General features: G+C 35.2%; 1 protein-coding gene across 4 annotated transcripts in view; it reads left to right on the forward strand.

Moving 5' to 3' along the window:
* The window catches only part of LOC141459166 (uncharacterized), a 481,720-nt gene that overhangs the window by 155,883 nt on the left and 304,387 nt on the right, over positions 1 to 21,450 (forward strand). For 2 of the 4 annotated variants that reach the window (XM_074137885.1, XM_074137889.1), the window contains exon 2: positions 7,903 to 8,027. The exons of the other annotated variants lie outside the window; for them this stretch is intronic. The gene's annotated coding sequence lies outside the window, so the exon portion shown is untranslated. The remainder of the gene's footprint in view (positions 1 to 7,902; positions 8,028 to 21,450) is intronic. 4 annotated transcript variants of the gene reach the window in all.

The following is a 21,450-nucleotide window of genomic DNA, read 5'->3' on the forward strand; positions in this document are numbered from 1 at the left end:
TCGTACAGATTGCACTAATAGGATAGGAGATACAGCAATTAGAAATATGGAGGAAATGTAAAACTCCCAAACTTTAACACCTTATATCTCTTTTATAAATACAGATAGAAAGCTGGAATTGTGCACAATTGTAGAGGTAGGCAAGTACTAAAACTGCCCATGTTTTTCGCAGATTTTACACCAATAGGATAGGAGATACAGCAATTAGAAATATGGAGGAAATGTAAAACTCCCAAAATTTAACACCTTATATCTCCTTCATAAATACAGATAGAAAGCTGGAATTGTGCACAATTGTAGAGGTAGGCAAGTACTATAACTGCCCATGTTTTCGTACAGATTGCACCAATAGGATAGGAGATACAGCAATTCGAAATATGGAGGAAATGTAAAACTCCCAACATTTAACACCTTATATCTCCTTCATAAATACAGATAGAAAGCTGGAATTGTGCACAATTGTAGAGGTAGACAAGTACTATAACTGCCCATGTTTTCGTACAGATTGCACCAATAGGATAGGAGATACAGCAATTCGAAATATGGAGGAAATGTAAAACTCCCAAATTTTAACACCTTATATCTCTTTTATAAATACAGATAGAAAGCTGGAATTGTGCACAATTGTAGAGGTAGGCAAGTACTATAACTGCCCATGTTTTTCGTAGATTTTACACCAATAAGATAGGAGATACAGCAATTCGAAATATGGGGGAAATGTAAAACTCCCAACATTTAACACCTTATATCTCTTTCATAAATACAAATAGAAAGCTGGAATGGTGCACAATTGTAGAGGTAGACAAGTACTATAACTGCCCATGTTTTCGTACAGATTACACCAATAGGATAAGAGATACAGCAATTCGAAATATGGAGGAAATGTAAAACTCCCAAAATTTAACACCTTATATCTCCTTCATAAATACAGATAGAAAGCTGGAATTGTGCACAATTGTAGAGGTAGACAAGTACTATAACTGCCCATGTTTTCGTACAGATTGCACCAATAGGATAGGAGATACAGCAATTCGAAATATGGAGGAAATGTAAAACTCCCAAACTTTAACACCTTATATCTCCTTCATAAATACAGATAGAAAGCTGGAATTGTGCACAATTGTAGAGGTAGACAAGTACTATAAGTGCCCATGTTTTCGTACAGATTGCACCAATAGGATAGGAGATACAGCAATTCGAAATATGGGGGAAATGTAAAACTCCCAACATTTAACACCTTATATCTCTTTTATAAATACAGATAGAAAGCTGGAATTGTGCACAATTGTAGAGGTAGACAAGTACTATAACTGCCCATGTTTTCGTACAGATTGCACCAATAGGATAGGAGATACAGCAATACGAAATATGGAGGAAATAAAACTCCCAAACTTTAACACCTTATATCTCTTTTATAAATACAGATAGAAAGCTGGAATTGTGCACAATTGTAGAGGTAGGCAAGTACTATAACTGCCCATGTTTTCGTATAGATTGCACCAATAGGATGGGAGATACAGCATTTCGAAATATGGAGGAAATGTAAAACTCCCAAACTTTAACACCTTATATCTCTTTTATAAATACAGAAAGAAAGCTGGAATTGTGCACAATTCTAGAGGTAGGCAAGTACTATAACTGCCCATGTTTTTCGTAGATTTTACACCAATAGGATAGGAGATACAGCAATTCGAAATATGGGGGAAATGTAAAACTCCCAACATTTAACACCTTATATCTCTTTAATAAATACAGATAGAAAGCTGGAATTGTGCACAATTGTAGAGGTAGACAAGTACTATAACTGCCCATGTTTTCGTACAGATTACACCAATAGGATAGGAGATACAGCAATTCGAAATATGGAGGAAATGTAAAACTCCCAACATTTAACACCTTATATCTCCTTCATAAATACAGATAGAAAGCTGGAATTGTGCACAATTGTAGAGGTAGACAATACTATACCTGCCCATGTTTTCGTACAGATTGCACCAATAGGATAGGAGATACAGCAATTCGAAATATGGAGGAAATGTAAAACTCCCAACATTTAACACCTTATATCTCCTTCATAAATACAGATAGAAAGCTGGAATTGTGCACAATTGTAGAGGTAGACATGTACTATAACTGCCCTTGTTTTCGTACAGATTACACCAATAGGATAGGAGATACAGCAATTCGAAATATGGAGGAAATGTTAAACTCCCAACATTTAACACCTTATATCTCCTTCATAAATACAGATAGAATGCTGGAATTGTGCACAATTGTAGAGGTAGACAAGTACTATAACTGCCCATGTTTTCGTACAGATTGCACCAATAGGATAGGAGATACAGCAATTCGAAATATGGAGGAAATGTAAAACTCCCAAACTTTAACACCTTATATCTCCTTCATAAATACAGATAGAAAGCTGGAATTGTGCACAATTGTAGAGGTAGACAATTACTATAACTGCCCATGTTTTTCGTAGATTTTACACCAATAGGATAGGAGATACAGCAATTCGAAATATGGAGGAAATGTAAAACTCCCAAACTTTAACACCTTATATCTCTTTTATAAATACAGATAGAAAGCTGGAATTGTGCACAATTGTAGAGGTAGACAAGTACTATAACTGCCCATGTTTTCGTACAGATTGCACCAATAGGATAGGAGATACAGCAGTTCGAAATATGGAGGAAATGTAAAACTCCCAAACTTTAACACCTTATATCTCTTTTATAAATACAGATAGAAAGCTGGAATTGTGCACAATTGTAGAGGTAGGCAAGTACTATAACTGCCCATGTTTTTCGTAGATTTTACACCAATAGGATAGGAGATACAGCAATTCGAAATATGGGGGAAATGTAAAACTCCCAACATTTAACACCTTATATCTCTTTTATAAATACAGATAGAAAGCTGGAATTGTGCACAATTGTAGAGGTAGACAAGTACTATAACTGCCCATGTTTTCGTACAGATTACACCAATAGGATAGGAGATACAGCAATTCGAAATATGGAGGAAATGTAAAACTCCCAACATTTAACACCTTTTATCTCCTTCATAAATACAGATAGAAAGCTGGAATTGTGCACAATTGTAGAGGTAGACAAGTACTATAACTGCCCATGTTTTCGTACAGATTGCACCAATAGGATAGGAGATAGAGCAATTCGAAATATGTAGGAAATGTAAAACTCCCAACATTTAACACCTTATATCTCCTTCATAAATACAGATAGAAAGCTGGAATTGTGCACAATTGTAGAGGTAGACAAGTACTATAACTGCCCATGTTTTCGTACAGATTGCACCAATAGGATAGGAGATACAGCAATTCGAAATATGGAGTAAATGTAAAACCCCCAAACTTTAACACCTTATATCTCCTTCATAAATACAGATAGAAAGCTGGAATTGTGCACAATTGTAGAGGTAGACAAGTACTATAACTGCCTATGTTTTCGTACAGATTACACCAATAGGATAGGAGATACAGCAATTCGAAATATGGAGGAAATGTAAAACTCCCAAACTTTAACACCTTGAAGGACCCCCCATGAAGTAAATTGGTGTAAAGTTTTATGAAGTACGTCTATAACATCCTAATTTTAAAACTATTTTTTAATCTAGGTTTAAACACAATCTTTTCTTTTTAATGAATGAAAAAATAATTTAGGCAAAATGATCTCTTTAAGCTATAAGATAAACATTAATAAAATTGTCAGTTACAAGCAATTATTTATTCACTAGTAATTACTTTTAACTTATCTTTTAGTGCTGAACTCTAGCGGCGCTAACGAGTTGCTATATCTCGGTCAGCCTAGGAAAAATGGGCTTTCAGAAAGGAAATTTTAAATACATTTGTGCTGTGTAGGTTATAAGAGAAGGATAATTAATTTCAGAGTCGTAATTTTCATAGACATCTTGTAGCCTGTATTAAATAATTATTAAGTTTATTTTTAACTATTTTACTATTTTAAGATTTGAGAGATGGGCCGGATAGAGATTCTGACCTGCATTTGTACTGGTTGTTAGTATTTAAAAAAAAGTATCAGGGCTAAAGCCTGATAATTAGAAGGCAATTTGCCTCTACCACATGGTATCCTCAAATGACTTGAACCATTTATAATGAATGAAAATGCCTCAGTAATGTAGGAATAAGTAGCCTTAGCAATCGGTGGATGAAATCCTCAAGCCAAAGGCGTAAAAGTACATTATTAACCACTCGCGTAAGTTTACTGAGGTTCCAAGAAAGTTGGGTGGCTATTCGGTGACAGCTCTTGGTGAAGGCCGCGGCAGACATGGGCCTAATCAAGGAATGGTCTTTATTGGTTTGACAGGAAGAAAGACGGCAACGGAAGTATGCAGACAAAACAGTTTAAATTTTTTTTTGTTGATATTGGAAAATAAGATAAATTCATTCTTAAGTGGGGATTTTATTTATGATTACTTCCGGTCCAAGCAAAAGGCACGCCCAGTTGCGTGATCAGCACTAAAAGTTGGTCCATTCAATCTTTATCAAGGTGTCCTACTTCAGAATTTCACCTCTAATCAAACCGACAGCACTGTAGAGTTGCTCCATCCTTGAAGATACCTTAGAAATTTGCCCAGTAAAATGGTACTTCTTTTGCAACATACTTTGAGAACCTCGAATTAGCTGGGTGGGACCTTTGCCCCACGGCACAGCAGCCAAAAGAGGGTTATTGTGCCTTTCCCTTTTTGGATCTAGTTGACCAAACCTCCCCCTACTAAAGAGGTTGAGGACTTTCCCTACTAGTTTTTTTTTGCGCTACTATCTCCTTTGGTCTCAACGTGCCGAAATGTTTCATAGTGCAACCACTCAATTGCAACGCAATTGAACAACAATTGAGAGGCCGTTTCCTCCTCATCTTGAAACAATCTGCACAACGGTTCCGAGCTAATAAGCCTCCACCTTGAACAGATAACTATGCCCTATGTGTACTGTGTAAATATATTGGGAGTGTAACAGTTGAGGCGAGGGGCCACATTTGAACAGAATTTACATTTTCAGTTACAGAGTGCACCAGAATAGTATTATTGAACCTTTTTATTTTGTTTTCTACAACTTTCAAGTATCCTGAACAGATCTATATCAATAAACAGTTGGTACTTTACATACATATCTATATTTTTTTAATTTAAAAATGTTGTGTCAAATGTGAATATCTTCCCCACTGGTAGGGCACCTTTGAACACAATATGAAATAGAAAGAAATGATATTACTTTACTCTGAATCTACCTTCTATCAGTTATTTCTCTCGACTACTACATTACTTTCTCTTTTAAACCACTGAAATCTAGTTCGGGGATGTTGTACACGAAGTGATGATGGTTTTAGGAAGTTTGAACGAAATATTCGGTTTGTTGCGCTTCCTTAAGTACAGAAAAAAGTCACAAACTTGCAGGTCGGTAGGGCACCTTTTAACTGTGATGTTGAAATGGGCCCCCTCTCCTTCCATAAAAGAAAATATAATATCCAACACTTTTTGCAAACAAATAGTCTTTTGTAAATACTAGATTTAGAATACGAATTCCAAATGGTAATATGGACTAACAATACTTACACCTTGTCCACTACAATCTTCACAATACACTTCCAAAGATGAAGCAAAAATTTTACTTCCACCTTACAAAATATAACATTCCTCAATTCTGGCTTTACTAAACTATGAAAACGAAGTGAAACTCTGTCACAATTATACAACAGGTCTACCACAACATATGGAGAAAATTACCAATCATAAATGTTTTAAATATTTGGCGAGAAATTAAAACCGTTCATTGGTGCCCCCTCTCCCATATATGTTGCTCATGTTCATGTTGTTAGACTGGGGATACCCGCAGGGACGCCAAGTACCCTGAAGAAGTGGCTAATCCATTTCCCCCTACGGGGTGAGAACTTCTAAATAATATTACTAACGAAAAATCGGAATAAAATAATATCAATTCCAAAGCGATAGATCTCTATCGCATGGCAAGAGCCCATTAATGATAATTGCCAGTAGAAGTGAATCTCAACTTCGAAAGTATACATTAAACGAGTAAATCAGACAAGAAACGACTGTACTCAGTCCTACTCGCTCCCAATCTGGACCTAGGGACTTGAACTGTACGGAACAGCTGAGCGTTCGAACCTACATAAACAGGATTCGAACCCTCCTTGACGCACCCTTCTTCGTGAGCAATCATACCATCCACACCATACCTGTGAATCCCCTTGTTTTGTGATCTTGCCCAGTCCCCGCCGCTTCAAATTCCACCACCAAACTTTACCTACACCATAATCCCTTAATCAGCAACTTGTCACTGCACTAACCTCCAGTTTAAATCTCAGTCCTCGCAGACTGAGGCGCCGATGGCCTCACGATCACCTGATCGAGAGATAGACTGGGCATCCCTCGCATTCAATCCATTCGGTATTTTATAACAACCGACTTATGATGGTCAGCGATGGATGGCCTTCATTCCTGTGATTGTATTTTATTTACTCATTTATTATTTTATTTTGTTTTTACTTTACTTTTCACTTTATTTAATTTTAATTTTAAGAGGGTCCAATAAGTTCACGTACACCTTTATACTGATGCCCTATGGGACGGAAACAGAGAAACTCTGGTATTCATTTGTACTTCTATAGAAGCAAAAACTAGGTGCCACGATAGCCGAGCGGTTAGAGGCGAGGCCCGCAAAGCTGATATGTATTTGTTGGTACTGGGTTCGATTCCCCGGTCTAAAGGCCTTAGATTTTATTTAATGGTTAATAAAAGAAATTTACAGTAAAGTATGTTTGCTAGTCGCCTCCGTCCACGACTCCTAATTGGTAGTTGGACGTTAAGCCCCGCCTGAAAAAATAGGCGATTACTTTACTTTATTTAATTTTTGTTTCTATTTCATATTTATGCTGCGTTATACGTTCGTCATATATGCTTCTTGCGTCTACGTATTACGCAGTTAATAATAATAATAATAATCATCATAATAATAATAATTTATTGCTTTTAGAGTGTACACTCACAGCAAGGAGTTGACCCATGCAATTACAATATAAAACAGATGTAATAGAATATAACTACAATATACAATACAATAATTTCATGTTTAAAGAATAAGCAAAGAATCAAATGATCAGATATAAGATAAACACAAACAGAACTGAAATGTCGTACTAATGAAATAATAATAATAAAGTAAATAAATTCTTAGCTCATTAATTTAAATCAACCGAACATAAAATTATGCTATTTATATTTTACTATACCTTATATTTTTCAAGGCATTAACCAAAAATATCAAAACTTAATCTGAAGCTAAGAACTGGTTAATAATTTCCTGTAGGTCAAAATTTTGACTACAAAATTAAAAACATCAATAATTTGGGTAGTGGTTGTGAAAGTAAACAAATTGCAGAATATTTCAGTCCTATCTGAACTCGTCTGAAGGTAAGTGGGAATTAAATCGTTTCTAACGCCCTCAAACATCGGGCACTCCCACTAGACAATGGAGTCAGTGAATCCGAGCCGCCACAAAGTTTGCATCTCTCAACGCTGACAAATATAAATCTTTCATTATTGAATAGTATTCTGGCGCTTTTTTAGGTTGGCTAAGCGAATTTGGCTCAGAATCCTTATCTTAATAATATTCAAACTGAAATGTAAATAAACTTCTTGCATTCCCAAGGTACTTATATGCCTGTATAGGATATACGTTCGTCTATGTATTAACGCAATTGCGAATGGATCAATAAAGGACAAACAAATATAAGAATTTAAGAATCATTTGTTGAGACTTGGCCTAGAGGACTGCCTTTTGTTGTCTAAGTTTGATTATTCTTCACAATAACTATGAGATTATAATTTTTTTTTCTTTTTTTGTAGAACTGTGAACGAAAAAATAGAAAATTCCAGCCCTAACGCTGAAGAATTGCACACTTTAATTGTACCAGCAGAGAGCGTGCACTCTGCAAACACAACTAATCTACTTGAGAAGCGTGCTTAATAAGGTACGCTGCATTCTTTTCTCTTATTTATAGCATTTTTTTTCTCTATCACTTTTTCTCTTTTGTTCAATGTTTTTACTTCTTCCTTGACCCGGAGAGAAAAACCAAAAAGAAAAGGTTATTGCATTCACAGAAGTCGTTGGAAAATGAATTTTCTACGGTCATATTTCACTAGTTCACTCGTACTAAGGAGGGCGGGCCAAAACTAAAGGTGGCCTAGATAGTAAACCTGCAGTGCCAAATTTCCACCTCATGATGAAGTGGATATACGTATACTGGGTGATCTATTTAAAACGCACCAATCGCTAATAACTTTTTAGGAAAGTAAAATTCCGAAAAACCTACGAAGTAAACTATACGAGTATGTTGTTTTTTTTTTTTTTTGGTCGTTTTCAAATTTTCCAACCGCGATGCTGTATCATCATTTTAGGCGGAGTTACGGCTAAAAACCTGATTAGGGTTTCATAAGGACCACTGGTTTTGACAATGATTATGAAAACTACATAAAAATGGTGAAAAATGCCATTAACCCCGTTACGATATTCCTAATATTTGTCGAGATATTTAAGATCAAAGTTACAATTTTATCTTATTCGTGATCGGTTTTCAATATTAATTTTACACCAGAAATACACGTTTTGGGAGGTCCTTTGACCGCAAAAAAATGTTATTTGTGAGCCAAAGAACAAAAATAATAATAATTGAAGATTTTAAAGTGGTTTGTAATGAAATGGTAGTGGGAAAACCAGGATATACATTTGTTTTATCATCAAATAAAAGCAATCATCACATCATTTTAACGCACCCCGTATGCAAGACTTCTTGACGTATGATTACGGTTAGAATATCTTGCCAGGGAAGAGTGAGTGTTGGTCTAGTGATCAAGAGCGTGGCTTTGTAAGTGAGAGATCGCTAGTTCGAATCCCGCTGGTGCAGTCATTTACAATACTTAATAGATCATAACACTTTTTTAAATAAAATGTACTCATGCGAGGGATTCGAACTGGAGACCTCCCACTTACAAAGCCACGCTCTTGATCACTAGACCAACACCCTGGCAAGATATTCTTACCCTCTAAACATAGGTCAAGAAGTCTTGCATACGGGGTACATTAAAATGATGTGATGGTTGATGATAAAAATTCATCCTGATTCACCCACAACTATTACATTACACTACATTCTTTAAAATCTTCAATTAGTATTATTTTTGTTCTTTGCGTCACCAATAACATTTTTTGCAGTAAGAGGACCTCCCCAAAACGTGTATTTCTGGTGGAAAATTAAAATCGAAAACCGATCACGAATATGATAAAATTGTAACTTTGATCTTAAATAACTCAACAAATATTAGGGATATCGAAACGAGGTTAACGTCATTTTTCACAGTTTTTTATGTAGTTTTCATAATCATTGTCAAAACCAGTGATTCTCATGCAACCTTGATCAGGTTTTTGGCCGTAACTCCGCCAAAAATAAAGATACAGCATCGTGGGTAAAAAATTTGAAAACTAGGCCAATAAAAACATATAGTTTACTTCGTGGGTTTTTTCGGAATTCCGCTTTCCTAAAAAGTTATTAGCGATTGGTGCGTTTTAAATGGATCACCCTGTATATTTATTTTAAAAAATAAATATTGGGTTGTCCGGAAAATAAAGCAGAATTATGGTTTTAAAAGAAAAAAAAAGAAAAATTAATGATTTATAACAGTTTTTATTAATCAAAATAGACTCCATTACTTTCTATACATTTCTAGCAACGTGTGGGTAACTTTTTCATACCCTCTGTACACAATTTGGAATCTTTAGAATTGTTTTTTTAGAGTCACAATTTTGTCTTAAATATTACTAGAGATAAAGTCGTGTATGAAGTTGCAGATTTCTTCAAGTTTTTGCTCTAATGCTAAAAAATGTTTTGTTTTCAGCGGGCTCCTCAAAGCGCCTAAATCTTTTTTTAGTTTTCTCATACAGGGAATTTCAAAATATTTACCTATTTCTTGGGAAAACTATATTTTAAAACGATTGCTAGGGAGGAAGTGAATGTAATACATTTTTTCTGCAACCATGTAGGGAAGTTCTCATTACTCAATTAAAATCAGCTGTGTAATGCCCAACTTCCCACACTAGTGGGGGGAAATTCCCATTAGTGTCACTTTCCGCACAAGTGAGTGGAAAAACTTTATTGTGCTTCCTTGATATATAAGAAGTTTTGTTATTAACATAAATATTTTCTGTAAAACTTTAATAAGCTTATTTAACGTAACTAAATAATTAAAAAACGAATATTAAACAATAAAATTGAAATTGAAAGGAATATAGAAATAAAAATAATACTTTAATAAATAGATATTTTTAATTATAACAGTTAAAAAGGTTATAGTGTTACCTTATAGAAATTTAAAATGGATTCTAGTGATGCCTGTTTAGAAAACACTCCTCCATCAATAAAAGAAACAGCAGAAAATGTAATAAGTAATGTAAATACGTAAGTAATGTAAATAATTGTAATATAACAATAAATGTTTATAATAAATAAATTACTTTTTGTAGACTGTAAAAATGAAATATTTAATTTTTTTAGTCAATAAATCTAATGGTTGCAGAAAAAATATAATATTTAACTCTAGTGTAAAGTATTTTCCTCACACTCGGCAATTTGCACTTGCACTCGCATCGCTTCGCTCGCTCGTGCGTGCAAACCCTGCCTCGCGTGAGGAAAAGTACTACTTTCCACACTTGTTAAATAAATAACTATTAATGAATGTATTGCAAGGATGAATACATAACTCCTTCATTTGTAAATTTGCGTATTAATAACGTTCATTTCTTATTTGTATTTTCTTGCAGAATAAATCATTTTACATTAGGCTATCAATTTAATAAATTGTATTCAACCTTTACACGACAGCATTAATATATATAGTTGTAGCTGCTAATGTAATTGGAATGCTCTGAGAATTCATGGTGATTCTCTATGACAATTCAAGCAAACTATTTACAAGATAGACTGGGGCGGGTGGATATGGACTCACTGCTGGGCAGGATATACGCCACGTAGACAATCTATTACCGTCTGGTTGCTTATCCTGGATGTTCTAGAGTCGTAGTGTGTGCGTACCTATTCTAGGTCAACGTTAGTTTCCAATTTCAACTTACATCTGTGTTGGTTCGGTCTGCATAGTTTGGTAAAACTATGCAGTTTTTAATTTCTAGTATTCCTGTAAAGAGAAATTAGTGGCTATAGTAATAAATTTAATTCCATATAATCGAAAAATGAAATCCTCTACCAGAAATGACAATTTACAGGTTTGTTTCTTGATCAGACCACAATCTTGATATACAGCAACTATATGGGTGGTCTATGAGTTTTTGCCATCTCTTAACCTACCTAAGTGGTAGTATTGTTGTCACACCATTGGGAATTCAGTCATAAGTTGTCAGGAAAATTCTAATGAGCAGAAGTTGCTGCCAAATTCCTGCAGGGACGCCAACATTCCTAAAGAAGTGCCTCTAGGAAGTTCATAGCATGCTTTTTTTCCTTCCGTTTTGACCATTGTCAGTATGTCATCAATCTTTAGAAAAACATATTTTTTTTCAAAATATTGAATATTACATCAAATTATTATACAGGGTGATTTTTTTTTTTGCATTTGATTTAAGTGCAAGTTTAGTGCAGCAGTAGGAAGTAAAAATTGTTCTTTTTAAGCTGATTTTGAAAGAAATAGGCTTATTTGTTATTGATCATGGTTTATTAATAATTAAATAAATTATTAATATTAAAATAAGTGTAACACAAACCACATGAAACCACTTTAGAGACGTCTACAATGCAATTCATTACATTAATATTGTAAAGGACGAATGCTAACAATATTAAATTTCAAAGTCTTATATTATGTAGTATATTAATGCAATATAGGCGCCACGGTAGCCGAGTGGTTAAGAGATTAGACTCGCAACGCTAAGTTGTATTGTGGTTATTGGTTCGATTCCCGGACCAGGCCTTAGATTTTATTTAACGTTTAATAAATAAATTTTAATTTGAAAGAAATTTATAGAAAACATAGCATTCTAAATTGAATATAATCTAGGAAATTATACAAAAAAAATAGAAATATAATAAATAAAAAATAAAAATAAAGAGATCTAGTTGAATATTTATTGTATACACCTAGAGAAACTTCCATATTTACTTTACTGATATTTGGCCCCTTTCCTTCGTGCCCAAGAAATTGTGAAGTCCAGGCGATGATTAATGGGACGCCTTGTATCTTGTAGTATAGATTAGATCGGGGTCGCCCCAGCCGTGCAGGATGCCCCAGCTACCATGTCACATTTAGGCTATGGTTTGTCCCATGTTATTTCGACATGGGAAAGAAACAGAATTGAGGTCATCGAGTTGGACCATTTTTTTTTTTTTTCTTTTTTTAAAGACATCTAAACATCTACCGACAAGACCCATAATGCACACATGAAATTTTTTATTTTACCACAATTTACGCTATTCAATTTTTTTGAATTTTACGCTTTGTGAAAGAAAATAGATCAATTTAAAATTAAAACTGTCCGGTAGGTTGTTCTTCCGGGTTGTGGTAGAGGTAGTACTGTTGGGAAGACACCCAAATTTGACAATTTTTGTTTTTTATATAGAAGTCAACATTTCGTCGTTGTCAAACCAATATCTGCTATGTGCAAAAAGTATAACTTTGAGATATTGAATGAAAACGTTCTCCTGTCCAAATTTTATATGAAGCAGATTTTTTGTAAACTAATTTAAATTAAAGTTATAAGTGTTATACGTTATTTTAATTGTTTTTTATGTATTCAAATCTAATAATTTATTTATTATTACCAAATTAGAGTAATTTGTGCACATAGCAGATTATAGATTGTCAATTATTGGTACATAGCAGGTATTAGTGAACAAATATGACTAATTTACATTAATATTTTATTATTGAACTGATTACTAACTGATTGAACTTAGATCAAGTTATCTCCAACGGGCCTTTCATACAATGTTGAAGGTTCAGGATACTCTCGAGGAAGACGCCTTCGCTGAGGAAGTATTATATAATCTTGTGGATGGCCGAAGTTTGAAGCACATTTCCACTATTAGACCTGTATAAAAATCCTCTGATATCATTCACTGAGGGTTCACCCTTTTTTACCAGGTCTGATAGACTGGAAATTGGTGGTTAGATGCTCCGTAATCTTATTTGATTACGTTAGTTTTCTTAGTTTTTATTCTGACAATATTCTGACTGATGCATATACAAAAAAGTTTTGTTCTCGTTGGATCCCACATAATCTGACAAAATCTCCAAAAAGATGCTCGTGTCGATTGGTGCAAACAAATGCTTAAGAAATACAATGGCGGTGCTTCAAAAGACGTGTATAAGATTGTAACAGGTGACGAATCATGGATATAAGCGTATGAGCCGGAAACTAAACAGCAGTCGACTGTATGGGTGTTTCAAGATGAACCAAATCCAACAAAAGTTGTTCGCCCTCGAAGCACTTCGAAACAAATGGTCGCCTGTGGCAACAGTGCCTTTAGAGGAACGTAGAATGGGTCAATTCTGAATGGTACACAACCATTTGTTTGCCGGAAGTCTTCGATGAAATAAGGAAAACAAACAAGCGCCGTCTGAACATTCTTCATCAAGACAATGCCAGCTGTCACATATCTCGTCTAACAACCGACTATTTCAGCACTCAAAAAATCGAATATAATGGGTCATCCGCCGTATAGTCCTGATTTGGCACCAAATGACTTCTTTTTGTTTCCGAACGTCTAGAATAAATTACGTGGACAACGATTTTCGTCGGCAGAAGAAGCCGTTGATGCATTCAAAAACCATGTTTTGGAGGTGTCTCAAGCGGAATGGAAAAAATGCTTTGACAAGTGGTTCGAACGCATGCAGAAGTGTATAGATCATAAAGGAGAATATTTTGAAAAACAATAAAGTCATTTCCAATGACAAATGACTGGTTTTTTTTATTATTAGGCTCAAAATATAAATAGTGCCCCTCGTAGCATATTTAGCGATCACAGTTTACTGTATAATGCTTAGAGTCACGTAGCATATTTTAAAAAAGTGGAGTTAATCGATTGGTGCAATGCATGACTCAATTATGGCAATATATAAATATTTATTGTTATATATTATATATAACATACAGTCAAAAAAAAGACTTTAATGTAAATAGTGCATACATACGGTGACCATATGTTTTGGGGGAAAATAAAGGACATATCACAGAAAATACAAATACCTTATAAAATTCGTAAGTTCATGACATCGATTACGAAAATAGTGCAATATAACAATGCATCTACTACAATTTTAAACAATCTTAACTATAACACTTATGCACACATTCTAAAAATTAAAATAACATTACAGTAAGTCCTAAAATTACATACAGTTCATTTGAAAGTTGTATTTGACTGAAATATATGCTTCTAATGTGCTTACCTTTAACTGGGTATTTTTGCATTCGTCCACATATTATTCACCAATGGAAATATTCGATTATTTTTTAAAACTTAGCTTCGACTTTTACAAAATGAAGGACAAGAGGCCTATTTTTTTGTAGAAAATAAATAAAGTTTGAGGACAGAGCAGTGAAATAAAGGACGTATGGTCACCGTTTGTATACACCAAGTCGTCGTACTACAATCATCAGTCTGCTGTTGAAATGGATGCAACTAACTAGTAGTATTATAATTAGCTGTATACATAGTGGCTAATTATCGCCGGTGAATCGATAATTATTGCATCGATAACATTTCCGGTCAATAAGCAACTCACATCGAATGGCATCTCTTGGCCAAAACCAAAGATCTGACCTGGAAGTCGTTCTGCCAAAAGTGGTAAGTGCAAGTTTCTGGCTTGGCGCACAATAGGGTAGGCTCTGAATAAGATCCGGTAATAAGCGCTAGATACGGTAAAGTCCGGGTGAGATGGCCAATTGGGAGAGATGGCCAACAGCCGAAATTTAACCGAAATGTCGTCCGACGGCGCTGCGTGTCCTCTCCAGTGATGAACCTTCATGTCTGACAACAGTGAGTTTATTTTGGTCTGCGTCAAAGCGTTATTAATTAACTCAGAGAATAAAAACATTATCTTCTCAACAAAAATTTTTATGATAGTTGCATATTGCGCGCTGCAGCGAATGTATGTGTCGAAATTTTAGTGTTGTTTTCTACATATTAGGAGAGTACAGTATACATTAATGAATCCTAACTTCTAAAACTGTCAAAAAGTACGCGTTGAGTTATGTTTATCGTGTTGGCCGTCTCTCTCTAGCATTCGGGACAGATGGCCATCAAACAGTGGGGATAGATGGCCAATTATTTTTACTTTTTTTCTGTTATAGTTTGGCTCAGTTTCCAATTTACTGCAGAAAAATGCCAACTCAGTATAAAAGACAGAAAACTAACCGCGGAAATTATACTGGAGAAAATTTGAGATCGTATTAACCCCACATCCAAACTGTCGTCTCTGCAAGAAAGTGAGCCAAGTCTGTTGTCACTTTATTAACTTCTCTCGAGCACATTGCTGTTGTGAAAAACAGAGTTGCAAAGAAATCCAAACCAACGAGAAATACCATCCCCAAAGAGACAATTCTGAAAGAAAGGATTGTCCGAAAAAGAAAACGCTCACCTTCCCCAAGTTCCGATGAAGAGGACGAAACAGGAATCGAATTTGAAGAGGAAAGTGATGCCATTTCAGTAATCGATGAAACTGAATGTACAGGATATGGGGAAAGCTACAACAAGACCAGAAAAAAAAGATTGGTCTTCTTTTGCATAAGCTTGCCAAAATTGTGGTAAAAGCGCATTTAAAAAGAAGAATAATAAGTAAATATTAAGTAACCATTCATTTTTTTCTGTTATTTTTACGTTTTACTAGTGCAATTTCATTTACAATATGTGGCCATCTCTCCCAAGCTACATTGGCCAACTCACCCAACCCAGTGGGGATAGATGGCCAACTGCTATTTTTTTGTAAGGATAAAGAAATGTTTCTCTCAGCATTTTTTCTGAATTTTTTTCCTTATCTTATGTTTGTGAGCGTATGAGGTTTCCAAAAATAATAATAAAGTAAGCCTAGCCCTTACCAAAAATTTGCAGGCACCCTCCAAATAAAATGGTGGCCATCTCACCCTACTTTACCCTATCAGTATACCTTGAGGATATTTTTAGTGCCAATACCATAAACCTCCTCTCGCAACATTTGTATCACTTGAAAGTTCTATTAGAGTAAGATAATCTCGGATTTTGGCGATTTCCCAGCGTAATGAGGTGGTGAGAGTTCAATCTGCCCTGCTACTTGGAGATTTAAATTTAACGAAGAAGATAACAAAGGATGAAAAAGAGGTTGAGAAGGGTGAAGCAATCAGAAATGATGTCGAGGCTTAAAATGTTAGAAGCGTTAAGACACTGGAAAATGCAAATGAGTTTAAGCTCTAGGTGAACTTAAGCTTAAACCTTTTGTGATGGATTCCCAGAATCCCAGCTATATCCCTAAAGGTTGAACCTGAAACCTGAATGTAAGGTTTCAGGTTGAAGGCCGGAAGTGGGTAAAAAAATATGATCACGGTAATTCTTAATATGCAGGGTGTTCATTTTAAGACGGCTCAAATGCATTTCATGCTTAAACGGTTAATCTGAGCAAAAAATGGTAAAAAAAAAATTTGTTGCCCGTCACCTCTAGTTTCAGAATATGTGACTTGATTTTAGATTCCGGATTGATTTTTATGAAAGAAACCGGAAACCGCAATTCGATATCTTCAAAATTAAAGGTGCTAGGCCATTTCAAAATCGGTATTTATTAATCATAATTCAATTTTTTAACTTGTAATCAAAGAGAAAGAAGAGCACGCGATAGGTCATTTTTATGTATTTTTTCATCCCCTTTCTAATAAAAATATTGCCCAGGCAATAAAGCTAGTAATTTTCTTAATATCGGGAAATAAGTAGTTTTCCGAGTGATTTTTCTAAGAAAAATCAAATGTTAAGAACTTTAGATGTTCTCAAGCATACACAAAATGGCTAAAAATTAATTTTACATCTGTTACAAACAAGAAGGTTTAATTATTATTTGGCAATTTTGGGAGAGTTGCGTTTAATTACCAAAAAAATTGGAAACCTCCAGCCACATATTTAAGTGATCAATATCTTTCATGTAAAGGATCAATCTTATTCCTTAATTTATCAAATAATGCACTTTTTACGCAGCTTGTGCAGCATGTACGAGCTCGTATTGTGCCTTCAAAGGTGCCTCCTCAGATACAGAGAACAGTTGATAACCTTCTGGTTAACCTGGCTTGCGAGCCAGAGGAGGCACCTTATTCTGAAACTAGAGGTAACGGGCAACAAATTTTTCCTCTACCATTGTTTGCTCAGATTAACCGTTTAAGCATGAAATGCATTTGAGCCGTCTTAAAATGAACACCCTGTATACAGGGTATATACGGAGGAGTGGTCGAAACTTCTGGAGGTGATTCAGCAGCTCAAATGCAACAAAAAATATTCTCTTCACTCTGTCCCGATTCTCAGTAGTGTTCAAGATATTTGCATTTTTAACTTTTCCGTCGATATTCGCGTTTTTCGCCATAAAAACGGCCGTAACTTTTCTATCCTTTATCCTACAACAAATCTGCTTACTCCAAACGAAAGAGCTTTAAATTTCCTATAAATCTGCTTTAAATTTCATTGTTTATAAGAAACGTCTTTAGGCTCTGGGTTAAGCAGATTTATAGGAAATTTAATACTCTTTCGTTTGGAATAAGCAGATTTGTTGTAGGATAAAGGATAGAAAAGTTACGACTGTTTTTATGGTGGAAAACGCGAACATCGACGAAAAAGTTAAAAATGCAAATATCTTGGACACTATTGAGAATCGGGCCAAAGTGAATAGAATATTTTTTGTTGCATTTGAGCTGCTGAATCACCTCCCGAAGTTTCGACCACTCCTCCGTGTACACCCTGTATTAAAATAAGATATTTTTCGTACAGAAAAAGTTGTGTAAACATTAAAGCTATTTATCTTCGTTATTATTTAACAAAAGCATCCTTTCAAAAACTGAACGAAAACATTTCGAATGTAAAATAAAATAAGAAAGACTGTATTTAATTGGAAATATAATTTTGGCTAGCTTATAGCCAGTGTATCGATAAATGACAATAACAGTGGCAATGAAAACTGTATCTACAAATTCAGTTGTCAGCTACAAACCAAACCTACAATACGGGGATTATAATTATGTTCTTAATTAACGTAGCTCGCGTATCAAAAGAATGGAACAGTCGGCTTTCCCAGCAATTATGCTGCAAAAATATGGAACTACGCTGTGGTGTACGGCAATTTATAATAAAAGCAAAATAATTACACAAAATATAATTGCTAACTGTGCAAAATACGCGAATAGTAAATGTGTAACTCGAATGACGCTATTTTTATTTGTTTTTATATGACACAATGCGAACGTTAACTACAAAGTGCTTTGCAATATTGTCTTGTGCTTGTTACTGAAAAGTAACTAGGTCTTTATTGCGTTTCACTTGTTGGGTCTCGTAGATATTAGCATTAATTAAACACACAAAAAACTTAGGTGTTTCGCAACTAGATTGCACTGAATGTAGTAAATCCTAGACTGAACATCTCCTCAGCATCGTACATTACTTGTATTTAACATGATCTTTAAGTTTGAACTTAATATTCTCAAAGACGAAGATATTTCGTGGGTTTTAGATAGAAAATTTGAAAAATTCGAGCCCAAATCAGACTCAGAAACTTGATAATGTATTGGTGCTTCCCGGCAATCACAAGTGCTAGGAAAGTTAACATAGTCTTTTTCTGTGAGCTCCTGCATGACGCGTGCCAGTTTTTTCTTTCACAGCTTCAGCGGACTGAAATCCGTGTTCCTTTTAATGCAGATTTGACTTTGGGGGAACAGATAAAAGTCATATGAGGCCAGGTCAGGCGAATAAGGCGGATGGCCTAAAACTGGGATGTTGTACTTGGCTAGAAACGTCTTGACAGACAATCTTGCAGTGTGGTGAGCCGGCGCGTTGTCTTGATGGAGAACCCATGGCTTGTAGTAAAGTTGATTAATTATAATCGATATTTTCATCAGTTCTGGACGTGGAAGGGCGACCCGGGCGGTCATCATCTCTGACGTCTTCTCGGCCATCTTGGAAACGCTTGAACCACTCAAAAACTCGCGCACGTGATAAACATTCATCGCCATAAACTTCTTTTAATACAAGATAAGTTTCAGTAGCGGCTTTACCAAGTTTCATGTGAAATTTCACGACAATTCGTTGCTACACTACATGTGTAGTATCCATGTTTTCGCGCATAACGAAACTAACACCTCCTTACACAAACGACGGTTACGGTCCGACAGATTTCTCTACAAACACGTGAGACGCTGCAATTGAAAGTGAAGGCTTTACGCTGCACAGGTGTCTGTCGTTAGGATTTGGCACATGCATAGTTCATCTATGGCAGCATCAGTCTCGTTATTTAATAGCCACACCTCGTAACTATTAGTTCCAAACTTAGTACTGTCGGAGAGGAATTGTACTTGGGGATTTAATATATTAACTAAACTATAACAGCGTATAATACCCAGTGGTTGAACACAAACTGATAGTATTCATTAGATGGCACAGGGTGCCGAGAAGAGGTGGGCTTGAGCCACCCATACTTGCCCATTTTGTTTGTATTTTAGTTTAATTCTGTTGGCCACTTATTTTCTACTTATTTATTTGCGGATTTATTTATTTTCTGTAGTAATTAGCACGAGAAGGTAATTAATAAATTTTGAAAATTTGTCATTCGAAATTGTAATAATTGAAGAGCTTGCTGCAAAAAGGAGTTATCTACATTTTTATTTAGAAAATGTGTTTAGTGGCGCCCCCCTATTATATGTTCAATACTACATCTTTTGGTGCATAGACGAGTCTTTATGCAGACTCGTTTATTATTACTTATTCTCTGACCTAGGCCAGATTTGGAGCAAAAATGAGTTTATCTACTGCAGATAACTTTCTTTTGCTCCAAACAGAAAAGATGACGCCATCAATCAAACAAAAATTTTTATATTAGGTCTATTTAATGTTTATATTAGGTAGATATTATTATTTTTCTTGTTGACAAGCATAATAATATATCTAACATTCGCTTCGGCAAGACACAAAATGCCAATTATAAGCTCAAAAACAAGAAATCCTGTTGACTAAAGTACTTAATATGTACTCAAGTTTTACTGAAAATTATGATTTTGGTGCAAAAAAGAGTTAGCTGCAAAATAATTTTTGCTTATAGCAAGCTTAAAAAATGCCCTAGAAAGTTCAAATTGAGCCCCAAATGACCCCATCACAATATATTAACTAATCCTTACAGCAGACACAACATAAGGAATACATCTTAAGGCATATTTAGTTTTTTGTCCCTACTAAAAATTTAAAAAAATAAAACTGTAGATTACTCTTTTTTGCACCAAGCTCTTCAATTGCAGTAAGAGTCCGCTTCTTAGAAATTAGAAACTAATAACACAAGTTGTTTTGCCTGCATGTTTCACAAGTAATTTAGCGTAATTTCACTTAGGTGAGAATATTGGAGCAGGCAGAGCAATGAGCCTGACAGATTGTAAAGTAGATGATAGAGCAGGCATTGTTTGAAATAAAGGAATTTATGTGGCTGTAAGTAATAAGGACGTCGTAGTTGCCGGTAGCTCCGGCTGAGTTCCAACATTGTATCTTATATTACACTCATACTCGTCGACAGACAAAACGCCATCTGTCACACGAGCGTCTCTTTCTTACAATTCATCCCACCAACCGCTAGCTGAGTCTTAAGTTGGTGCTTATTCAATTCCACGCTAACCGTGTCACACCAAAACAGCTACCTGAAGCCGTTTTATTGGCTCACAACTTCATTATTCCGCTACTCACATAGTAATTCACTTCTCAAAATGGAAAGATCTCGAGATATCATTTATATAAAGACACTGTGACAAATACTAAATTTTCTGTGTTTACTGTTGTAGCTGGGAGGTGGATCTAGTTCTTTCTTTCGATAGAATAATTGATAAATAGAGCTTCGTCAAGCTTTTTAATGTTCATATTCTAGGAAAGTGAAGCTGGATATTGTGGACCGCGAGTTTCGGATTAATCTTTGTAGTGCACTGAGAAATCGAATATGGAGGAAAGAGTGTGAGCGAAATTTGACTTTTCGCAATGCAAGGCAACCTTTGGCTAATTCCAGGCTGGACAACTCGCTTCGGATAGCCAGACTGCTTTAAAAAACTATTAAATTCTATGAAATGTTGCGACTTAAAATCCTATTTGCTGGGATGAAGTAAACAGAAAAAGAGCACATACTACATCTGGTGACAGAGAGTAA

This window comes from Rhodnius prolixus, unplaced genomic scaffold (assembly GCF_049639745.1).
Source record: "Rhodnius prolixus isolate KJV_2025 unplaced genomic scaffold, Rpr scaffold_11, whole genome shotgun sequence".
Lineage (NCBI taxonomy): Eukaryota > Metazoa > Arthropoda > Insecta > Hemiptera > Reduviidae > Rhodnius > Rhodnius prolixus.